The sequence below is a fragment of the Lucilia cuprina genome, chromosome 2, assembly GCF_022045245.1.
Source record: "Lucilia cuprina isolate Lc7/37 chromosome 2, ASM2204524v1, whole genome shotgun sequence".
NCBI classification, from domain to species: Eukaryota; Metazoa; Arthropoda; class Insecta; order Diptera; family Calliphoridae; genus Lucilia; species Lucilia cuprina.
This window is the reverse complement of record NC_060950.1, coordinates 21,994,624-22,005,707: the sequence shown is the minus strand read 5'-3', so window position 1 is coordinate 22,005,707 and position 11,084 is coordinate 21,994,624.

The window sequence follows — 11,084 nt, the reverse complement described above, 5'->3', positions numbered from 1 at the left end:
ACTGTGGAGGCTTTTTTTATTTAAGCTCACAATGTTAAATGTTCTAGTAGTTTAACAAAAGTCGACAAAACTTTGTTTTTATACCCTTCACCTTCGTGAGAAGGGTATACATATATAAGTTTGTCATTCCGTTTGTAATTTCTATAATATAATTTTCCGACCCTATAAAGTATATATATTCTGGATCCTTATAGATAGCGGAGTCGATTAAGCCATGTCTGTCTGTCTGTTGAAATCAGTTTTTAGAGGTCCCCAGATATCGTCGAGATCCGAATCTTCAATAATTCAGTTAGACATGTTTTCGAGAAGATCGCTATTTAAAATCAGCAAAATCGGTCTATAAATAACGGAGATATGAGCAAAAATCCGAGACAATCTCTGAAAATTTCATCAAAAAAGCCACATTTTTCATGCTTTGTTAAAAAAGCAACAACAACACTGTGAATTGGATAAAGATGTACATGTGCGTGTGGATATGTATTTGGTTTAATTCAGCTGATTATTTTTTTCTTGTATGCTTGGATGCTGTTCAGTTCTCACGAAGGTAAGTGGGTATAACAAAAACAAGGAGATAAAGCAGTAATATGTTGGTTATGCAGCTCATATTTGTTTGAGGGTGGTAATACAGTTTGATGGTGGTATTACAGTACAACGGTTAATATTTCTTTCTGCTACAGTTTATATTTGTTTGTGTGTATGTTATGTGTGACATGTGTGCAGAGATACAAAATAAATAAAAACTGTTTTTTAAAACATACTTGGTGAAGGGTATATAAGATTGGCACTGCCGATTTTTGGAATGATCGAGCCTGGAATCAAAATTCACACGATCACTATTGATTCATATTTTTTGTGCTTACACGATTGTTATAAAACAATAAGAAAGTAAGATGGAAACATCTGTTTCATTATACCCTTCACCACTTTAGTGGGAAGGGTATATTGGGTTTTTGCTGATTTCTCTAACGCACAATAATATTGGTCCTATACCTTGCTTAAAGTATACCAATCGGGTGAGGATTCTAAGTCGGTTTACCTTTGTCCGTCCGTCCATGTAAACTTTCTCTTCAAACTACATGTCGCAATTTTTAAAATAGTTCAATGAAATTTGTTACATGATCTTCTATTGACCAAGGGACAAAGCCTATTGAAAATGGTTAAGTTCGGTCTATTATTTCATCTAGCCCCCATACAACTGCAAACCCGCATAGGGCTTGTAAACCTTTAAATCGAAATACAGGTCGCAATTTTGGGGATAATTCAACAAAATTTGGCAGATAAACTTCTTTGGTATTGTAGACGAAGCGTTTTGAAAATGGTTAACATCGGTTCATTATTTCACCAAGCTCCCATACAACTGCATTATATTTTTGTAACAGGTATAGGCTACTGTATGGTCGGCCTCACCCTGATCTAATGTGACTTGCTTATTTTCTGTATTTTCTCTCAATGTGTAATGGTTTCATTACATATTGCTTTTAGATGATCCCATTCGTACCTACTTATCTACACAAAATTTTGACAGTTCATATTACATATGTGTTCGTGTGAAGGCGGCTTTATATTACTGTTTATAAACACGATATAATTCTAATTTATCCGTACAGCCCCGGAGCCCTCTTTTTAACAATAAGTTAAAATATTCCGAAATTAACATAAAAATCAAATTAATTGCTTTATAAACAATTAAAAAAATAATCCATATTTTTAACATACTCACAGGTTAAGGGTATCATATGGTCGTCCAGGCTTGACTATACATTCATACTTGCATTTTACTTGTTTGAATACAGATTTTAAAGTGTGAAAAGTTAGCCCTTTTCTAGTCTTATGTTTTAAACGTTTATGCTTTTTCTGGCCTTTTTAAAGTCCAATTTATCCTAAAGCTCCTGGCAACACTGATGGAACAGTCATTATTCGCATTTCTTCATAAAGCTTATCCTTAGAGGTCCTATTATACACTATTATAAAACATTGATCTAATTTGGTCCAATCAAATAAAACTACTAATGATTCCCATCCGGTATATCGGCTACCAACAACATAGAAGAAGAAAGACGAAAGCTGCACGTCCGACTAATATATTCCCGACACTTTTGCAGATGATGGCAATGGCTCTTTCGCTGCCGACTGGCGAACGTAATACTTTTAAAAGCAAGGATGTTTGAGGTACTTTATCTGAGGAATGCGATGGATAAAACCACTAAGATCTTACGTGGTGACCCCAAAGAGAGTAAAGAGAGTAAGAAGAAAAGCCTTATCAAAAGGTTCAAGTCTGAGGTTAGTACGATGGCACATATTCTGAGTGGATACACATGATTACGGGTACAGCTATACAAAATTGAACATGCGGATTTAGACGAATATACAGAATGTATTGAGGACAGTGAATCTCTGTAGAACCTCTTTTGTCATTGTCAGCCATTTGCAGAAATTAGATCCAAATATGTTGGAAGTTGTATTATTCCGGATATAAAAGTCTCAGTTATACATATATACATGCACTGTTAACGGTGCAGGCAAACCAGGTCTTCGATTAAATTCAGACGATTAAATCCTCTATATCCGACAGCAATATTCTGAAAGCTAAAAAGGTTTATCTAAGCCATTTCTGCTTATAAGATACTTCTATGTGATTGAATGCCTTATAACCCTTTAATATGTTAAAGTTTATGATCACAAGAATATGGTGAATATAAAATTTTACACTTAAGCTTGTGATTACAAAAACATTTATATAAATGTATCGTATAGTTTTCCACTTTACCTACATATAACGTTTTGTTTGAAATCCCAAAAATGACAATAACCATCAAATCTAAACACCTAAAGCAAATACTAAAAATTATATACACGAACCAAAAAACAAAAATCTATAAAAATTTACTTTTACTAATACTCAACAACTAGAAACGGCTTAAATATCCCCCTAAAATCTTATTGTGGCAGCGAATTTGTTTACATTTTTATAGTTTCCTGTTAAAAAAATAGCAAAAAAAATATCCAATAGCAGCAACAAAATAGAGAAATTGTCACACAATCAAAATTGCAAAAATGAAATTGGTATGTAAAGCTGAAACAATACGACAAGTATGAAAACTACCAATGAATAAAAATAAATAAATAAATAAATATGGCCAAATAACAAAGACAAGAACAACAACAACAAAAAAGCAAGTGGTGGCATGAACGATCTTATGATTTCCTACAATTTTATGAATCGAAATTTTTAGGGTTTAAAAGCGTTTTTTAGAGATTTATTTTTGTCAATTATAATTGTAGAGTATTTAGGACAATCTTGTGCTAAATTCAAATGTATTTTCGAGGCTATATTTGATGGAGGACTCTGTTATGAAAATATGGACCAGTTTCAAGCAAAACCAATTCTATTTACTAAAGAGTGATATATAATCAAAAGCTTCGAATGTACAGATGGATGGACGTTTTTAAGGTCCTTGATCTAACCTTTTTTAGTCAGAATCAAGAGAATTCATCCTAGAGATACTACTGCTTGGCTTAGTCCTTGCATAGATTGCCAGAGGTCAGTCCAGAGCACCGCATAATCTGGTACTACGGGAGGCCAGTTGCCCGCATGACTATGTCCTGGCTGGTCAGTTGGTTGAGGTTCCTTCGAGATCCACGTAGTGGCTGTGGTTTAAACCCAAATTCGCGGGGAGAGTAAGTGGCGGTTAAAAGACTGATGCATGATAATAGTCAAGGGCCTTACCCCACCCGTCTGCCTAATGAATGTGTCGTATAAAAGAGATGTGTGCTGGGTTGAATAATGATGATGGATGAATGGTATCATATACATTTGATACCATTGAATTTTCCTTTCGGTTACGTCTCTAGGTGCTGTTGCCGAATCAACAGAGGCCATCCAATGGTCAAGAGATTTGAAAGCTCGAGTTCTCCTGCAAAGTACCTGTGCATAGACCGATCAGAACCAATGTACATATATTGCCACCGGCGTTCTTCTTTGAAGAACAAAGGGGCGATAGTAGACCGTTCTCAAGTCTACCCAGTGGTTGAAAAAGACCACCGTGGGATAAGGCCATCATGGCAGGTTTTCAGGTTAAACTCTCGACATTGATGTATAAAAGTCTGTTCCCACCGGAGCATGTTTCCATGATGAAATGTCCATCGTGGTGTATTGCAATTCCTGATTTGCCATGAGGTCTAACCAAAACATCATATAATCTGGCACTACGGGTGGCCGGTTGCCCACAGGACCTAGTCCTGACCGGTTAATTGGTTGAGGTTCCTTCGGGATGGCTGTGGTTTAATACCCAAAATCGCGGGTAGAGAATGTTGGTTTAAGGACTGATATATCCTATACCTAATGGGTTGGATAATTCTCTCTTCAAACAGGTCTATGTACAAAGCAGCATATGCTGGATTCCTAAACCCGATCGGTATCTTTTTTTGTGTGACGCCGGTATATGCTGGGGAATTGTCAGGTCAGTATTCAATGGTTGGAACTGATGCGAAAATTGGCAAAAGATCGGGAAATTCTTCATATATTGCAGGTAAGTAATGATTTAGTATGCCTTTTTTACACTTCGGGGAAGTTCTTCGGTGCTGTTGCCATCCGGTTTGCCGAAAGATTGATTTCACCTAAAGTTGGGACTCGTCACACCCTTCTATTGACTTTAGACCAGTGATTGCTTCTTCCTTGTCGGGGTTTGCATTGGGATTTGATCCTATGCTGCCTGTCATTCCGCAACGGGGTTGTTATAGCAAGAGATTAGATAGTTCGACTACTTCAACAAAGTGCTTGTACATGGACTGGACGCATGGTAGACCGTTTCTAGGACTTTTAATATCGATCAGTTTTGATGAAAAATGGAAAAAGCGTTTTCGAAGGATATCGCAGGATATTATCCTTTTGAGCATGTAGTGACATAAAATTCTGAAAAATAACGTATTATTTTGGAAATAACCAATAACGCTCTAAATCAAGAAAAATGTAAATAAAAATCTTGGGACATCGGTGTTCTGTATACGTGAGAGAATTAAATGTTGAGTCCCGCTATAGTGTTGTAGGGTGAAATATTGGACATTATTTTTATTTTATAGATATGACGGACGTCTTAAATGTGAGATAAAGGACCTGAATATTTCAGTCAGAATCAAGGAGATTCATCCTTGAGGCAAGAATCGTTTTAACATCGACCTGTAGATAGAGTTGAAGATTTACATGGAAAGATAAAAGGATGTTCTTAAATTGATTCACATTTGATTGACATACTATACCGCTATAGTGATGTAGGGTGCAAAATCGGCAACAACATTGTATATGGTGTCTATAATATAAAAATCCAATCTAAAAACATAAATGGACATTATTTTTAGTTTATAGATATGACGGACAGACGAACGGACGTTCTTAAATGCGAGATCAAGGACCTAAGTATTTCAGTCAAAATCAAGAGGATTCATCCTTGAGGCAAGAATCGTTTAGACATTGACCTGTAGTTAGAGTTGAATATTTACATGGGAAGACAGATGGAAGTTCTTAAATTGATTCACATTTGATTGACATACTTTAATAACAAATGTAGAGCACCGCTACAGTGATGTAGGGTGCAAAATCGTGGCAACAACAATGTATATGCTCTATATAATAATAAAAACAATCTAAAAACTAAACATAAATGGATATTATTTTTATTTTATAGATATGAACAGCATGAAAAAAATACATATAAATACAAAACGAAACATCTTACAAATGATAACACAAACAACAACAACAACTCAATAGCAAATTGGGAAAAAAGAAATCAAAATAAATACAATTTGTAGTCAAACTGTCAGTTGTATGGTATGCATTTAAACAAAATTGTATCATTTAAACCATCTTTAAGCCAACGCACTCGTACATACTCGCCATGAATGAAACAAAAGGCGGGATTATATTTGAAAATGTTATTGAACTGGGTGTCTTTAGAGGCGTCTTAGATTGGACACACGTTTCATATTTATTAGAAGACAAACAGACAATATGCCAAGGATTATGAGGACTATGATAACAACACACATATATACATACATACATACAAACACTTTCTGATACATTTAAACAAAACATAATATTACGAGTAATTCACAGTTATTGTCATTGGATTTCTTGTTAACACAATCATAGATACTCCTTATTTGTATATGTACATAAGATAATAAGTGTGTGTGTGTATGTGTAAAGCCACAACTCCTTGCTCAGTTACAAGCAGGACCTACAAGGATTATAATAATTGGTATCACATTTTCTACTATAAATACAAGTTTAAATTTGATTTTATCGTTACTGTTGTTGTTGTTGTTTTTGTTTTATTGTGTTAATATTTATTCATATTAGACAATTGTGGTTAATATTTGTTTGTTTGTGTTGTTTGAATTTATTTGCTTATGTTTATCTATACGTATGTATCTGTGTGTTTTGTGTGCATATATTTATATTTGTTATTTTGGTTTATAGACCAAATATTAACACGGCACGTGTTAATATTAAACCCTCCACATATTTATTCAAGGGGGGCGTTTTGTTATTGTGTATTTTTTCGGTTAAACGATATATTTTAAGTTTGGACTGTGCTTAAAGTTTATATGATTAATTGTTGTAGATAAATGCTGATGGCAATTGTGCAAAAAAACATCTAGATGAAATTGATATCAGTTAGCAAAGATATATGGATTGGAAAACTATGTTCAAAAAATTATTCTGAAATATTCCATGATATTTAGCTTTAATAATTTATGAATAACTTTTGTTTAAATCTAGAAATTTATACTTTTCGAAATTTATCGATGTAATATTCAAGTTCTGAAAGACTGTAATTTCCCAGCAGTTCGACGGGACAGTCCCGAACTGACCACTTAACTTACAACTTGTGGTGGCCCTTAGCCACCTGACTACCCAGGTGGCCAACCATTTTAACATGGGCTTGTCCTACGAGGAAGTCAATCGTCTCTCTACACCCTACAAAGAGACAGTAAAGAGACGATTGCCTCCGCTCTCGCTTACAAAGGGGGCACTAAAGTGACGACTGTCTTCATTCTCGATTACATTTGAGTACACCAGATGATGGCATATTAGTAAAAAGTAATAATCATTTCTCCAAAAGATGGGTTAAATAACTACTTTCGGAAGTACAAAAAAAAAAACAACTTTTAAAAGTATAATCTCTAGGTTACTTGAGGGCAGTAAAGAGACGACTGTCCCCGCTCCCGCTTACAAAAAGAAACTAATGTGACGACTGTCTTCATTCTCGATTACAAAGGGTACATTCGTGACAAAGACCCAAAACATACGAATTACAGTCATCCAGGTGGTTAACTATTAGTGGAGATTACATTCTTTTTCGTATGCATTGACTCTTTGTCGAACTGCTGGGTTAGTATACAAATACAACACTACTACGTTAACCATACAACTATACATTGTTGGTTGGTTAACGTAGTAGTGTGGAAGAGTCTCCGTTTTAACCGGACCACTTCACTTCTTACATGTAGTGTTGCATGGTATTAGATCAATGAGAAATCTCTTCCAAGAAAAGACAAAGCAGACCATTCGCAGAGAAGATGGAAGACCGTTCCTTCTTTTCCCTGTCTTTGCAACTGCACGCAGAGAAACGACATGGTCCGACTGTAATATATAATATATAATATATTGTTATCAAAAACATATAATTGTTATTTTAATTATATTTAAACAATATTGTTATTACTATAATCATTATCATATTCACGGTAAATATACATATGAGTATGGTTCACTGAAAAATAAATATTTTTTCAATAATTAAATAATATTTACAATAAAAACATTTTATGTTGCTAACAACCATTTAAAATTACAAATAAACATATTATGTTATGTTGCTATATATTATATAAATATTGTATGTTATGTTATTATAAATAACCATTATATGTTATATTGTTCTATATCTGTTGGTACAACAACAAATCAACTTTTGCCACACATCTCACACATAATAGTTTTTGTATGTGTGTTGTTTTACGCGATAATAAAACTAGTTAATATAATTCTCATTTGGTTTACAACATTCTTTCATAGAAACCAAATGTTCATTGTCCTGTGATAACAGTAATCATGGATCCTTTTGGTCCCTTTGTATATGAAGAGAAAACGAAGGAAATTTAAGTTGTAGTAAGAGACAAAATTAAAGAAGCATTGAAAGAGTATTAAGGTAATTAATAGTAGTATAAGAGTTTGAGAAATGGAGATTATGGCAGACAGAGAGAGATAAAAAATATGAGAGAGAAGAGCCTTGGACTCGAAAAATCTAATAATAAGTGCTGTGGAGTTTGTTTCTTTGTCTGATGAAGGCATTCAAAATATATGTACTAGTCTCAGATAACTTTGAGGTATCCTCCAGAAATCGATTTTGCTGAGCTGGGATCGGTTATGTCCAAGAAGATTGTTCGTGCACTGCTTATCGAGCTTTGGTCATATTTTCTTAGTTTGGCTCATTTTTCCATTTTGAGAGAGTTCTCAAAACATGTTATCATTAGTCTTTTGCATACTCCTATCAGAATACTTACCACAGAAATTCAATCATGTAACTTAGTTGAAAACGTATTAGTTTTAAAGGATATGTCTGTTTCAATTAGTGCAATATAACTCATTGCTTCATCCTGGTTGAGACAGTGGAGGTTTTGAATATATTCAGCGGAATTTTGGAGAATTCATCAATGTACAATGGACAACATAAAGCCTGCTTTTGCTAATACCACAGCAATATTGTTGACAGTAGAATATCTTGGTTCCCATAGCGATATAAGTACGATAGTCCGGTGTTGCAGGACCAGGCTTGTTGTAAAGTAAGCTTTACCCGAAACTCTGGGATGAAACGCCATTCATATACGCTCTACCCGTTAAAAACTGAACTTTCTCGGAATGGATGGCTTTGTGGGGGCATTATATCTCGCCTGTAATGTTCTGGTCAACACTAACAATGTAAAGTGCGAATTGTGACTGAATGGTGTGTCTGTAGCAATGCTGCTACACTGATTAGGATGAATGACGAAAGGCCTCTCAAATATATGACTGAGGTCGTTTATCTGAAGCAGGCGATGAGTGAGAGGATGCATTTTCGATCGCATCTGGATCGTGTGCATTGTACAATGTTGGTGTGGTAGGATGTGTCCGGCGATTTTAGAGGTGTGAATTGGACTTAAGTAGACATGCTGTATGCCATATATATGAGCGACAACGCTTCTGGTAAAATAGCTGGTTTGATGTGTTATTGAATGTTAGGAATTTGAATGGCTTTGAGTGTGAAAGAGAGAAATATTGTGTTAAGTGAATGTGTATTAAACATGTGGCAGTGTTGATGGGATGATAATAATAGGTTCACATATGGTTTCGGCAGGAACGTCCGTTTTATTATTGAGAATTATTATTACGATTTTGGACCCAGTCTGGGACCCAGCCCATTGGATTGGATTTTTGTATTCAAGGTATCTATTGCTGAGAGTGATTGCTCTGGCAGGAAAGAGAGTTGGTTCCATACACAACACATTCAAAAAACTCCATAACTCTTCATGTTCGCTGTAAAATTAGAAGGTTTTAGTGTGGATGGGTCAAATAATTTGTTGCTATTTCTTTCATTGACTGTACAGTAGTATCCGGACCAAAATTGTCTATTTATATTAGACGCAGCTAGGTTTTGTGTAAAGGGTTGATATTTTCGATAGGACAGGAAATAAATGTGCTTTGTTTTTGAAAGAGAAACCTAACCGTTTTGGAGCTAAATTCTTATATTTTCTAAAACAGATGAGCTTTCAAATTGAAATATTATTCCTAACAGATTATAGGGTAACACAAAAAGTGGTACAAATAGAGATGAACGTCCATATGTAATGAAATGACAAAAATTGGATAGGTCATGTTATACTTACACCACATTTCGACAGATACTTTAAAATAAATTCATATAGATTTTATTTATTAGAATTTCCAAAAAAATTATCTGATTTCTTGCGATGATTTTTCAAACTAACACACACGCACAAATTTTTTGTTCTTGTAAGAAATTAATAATAAAACATAATTAAAATTCTATGAAATCAATAAAAAAAACTAAAGAAACTACTAAAATCTATGTTTATATTTCTCCATTAATAAATTGATTTGAATCTGTTAATAACTCTTTCAAAACTTTCTAGATGAAGAATTTCTTGTTGAATACGATTGAACTAACAAAGTACGGATAGAGTTCTTCAATATAAATTCCATGAAGAGTGGCATTTGAACGATAGTTATCATGGGTGTTCTTCGATATCTTCTTTTTTTATTTTAATTTTTTATTAATATTTTATTTGTTTGTTGTATCTTTTAGTCTTTAGATTTTTCTAGTTTAGTTTAGTTCATTACATTTCTACTCGTTTATAAACAGAGCAAAATTCTTAAGAAAAAATTAATAAAAATCTATTTTATGTTTGTTTATTGTTTTTTTTTTTTAAATTGTATGTAAGCATGTGTGTGTTTATTAGTATCTGTGTATTGTGGAGTGTTGAACTGTTAGATTAGTTTTTTTATGATATTTGTTTACATTTCTTGTTTTATGCTGTTAGTTGGTGTATAAGCGATTGTGTGAGAGTTTGTGTTGAAGTTGTAAATCAAAATATTTGTCAGCACCATCATCCATCCTAAAATTTATCCAACAAATACTCTTGATCGTCCACAACAATCTACTACGCACACACAAATCATAATTTTGTTTAATGATAATGATGGCCAATATCCTGCTGTGCTGCGATAGAATTGAAACAAAAGTCTCGAAGACCTTGTTGAAGGGGGCTTTACAATTCGTTTTTTACTACTTTTCTTGTGTTTTCTTCGTGTTTTTTTTATGTGGACAAAAAATAAGAACAAGTGTAGCAAGTGCTTGCTGCTCAAGGTAAATGAAACCAATTTGAAAAACGAAAAAAAAACTGACAATTTTCCATGGTAAATTAGAGCAGAAAATTTTTTGCTTTAAAGGCCAATAGATCTGAAAATAAAAAATTTCTTTGACCTTGCAAATCATAATAATATATGATTTATTTTATTT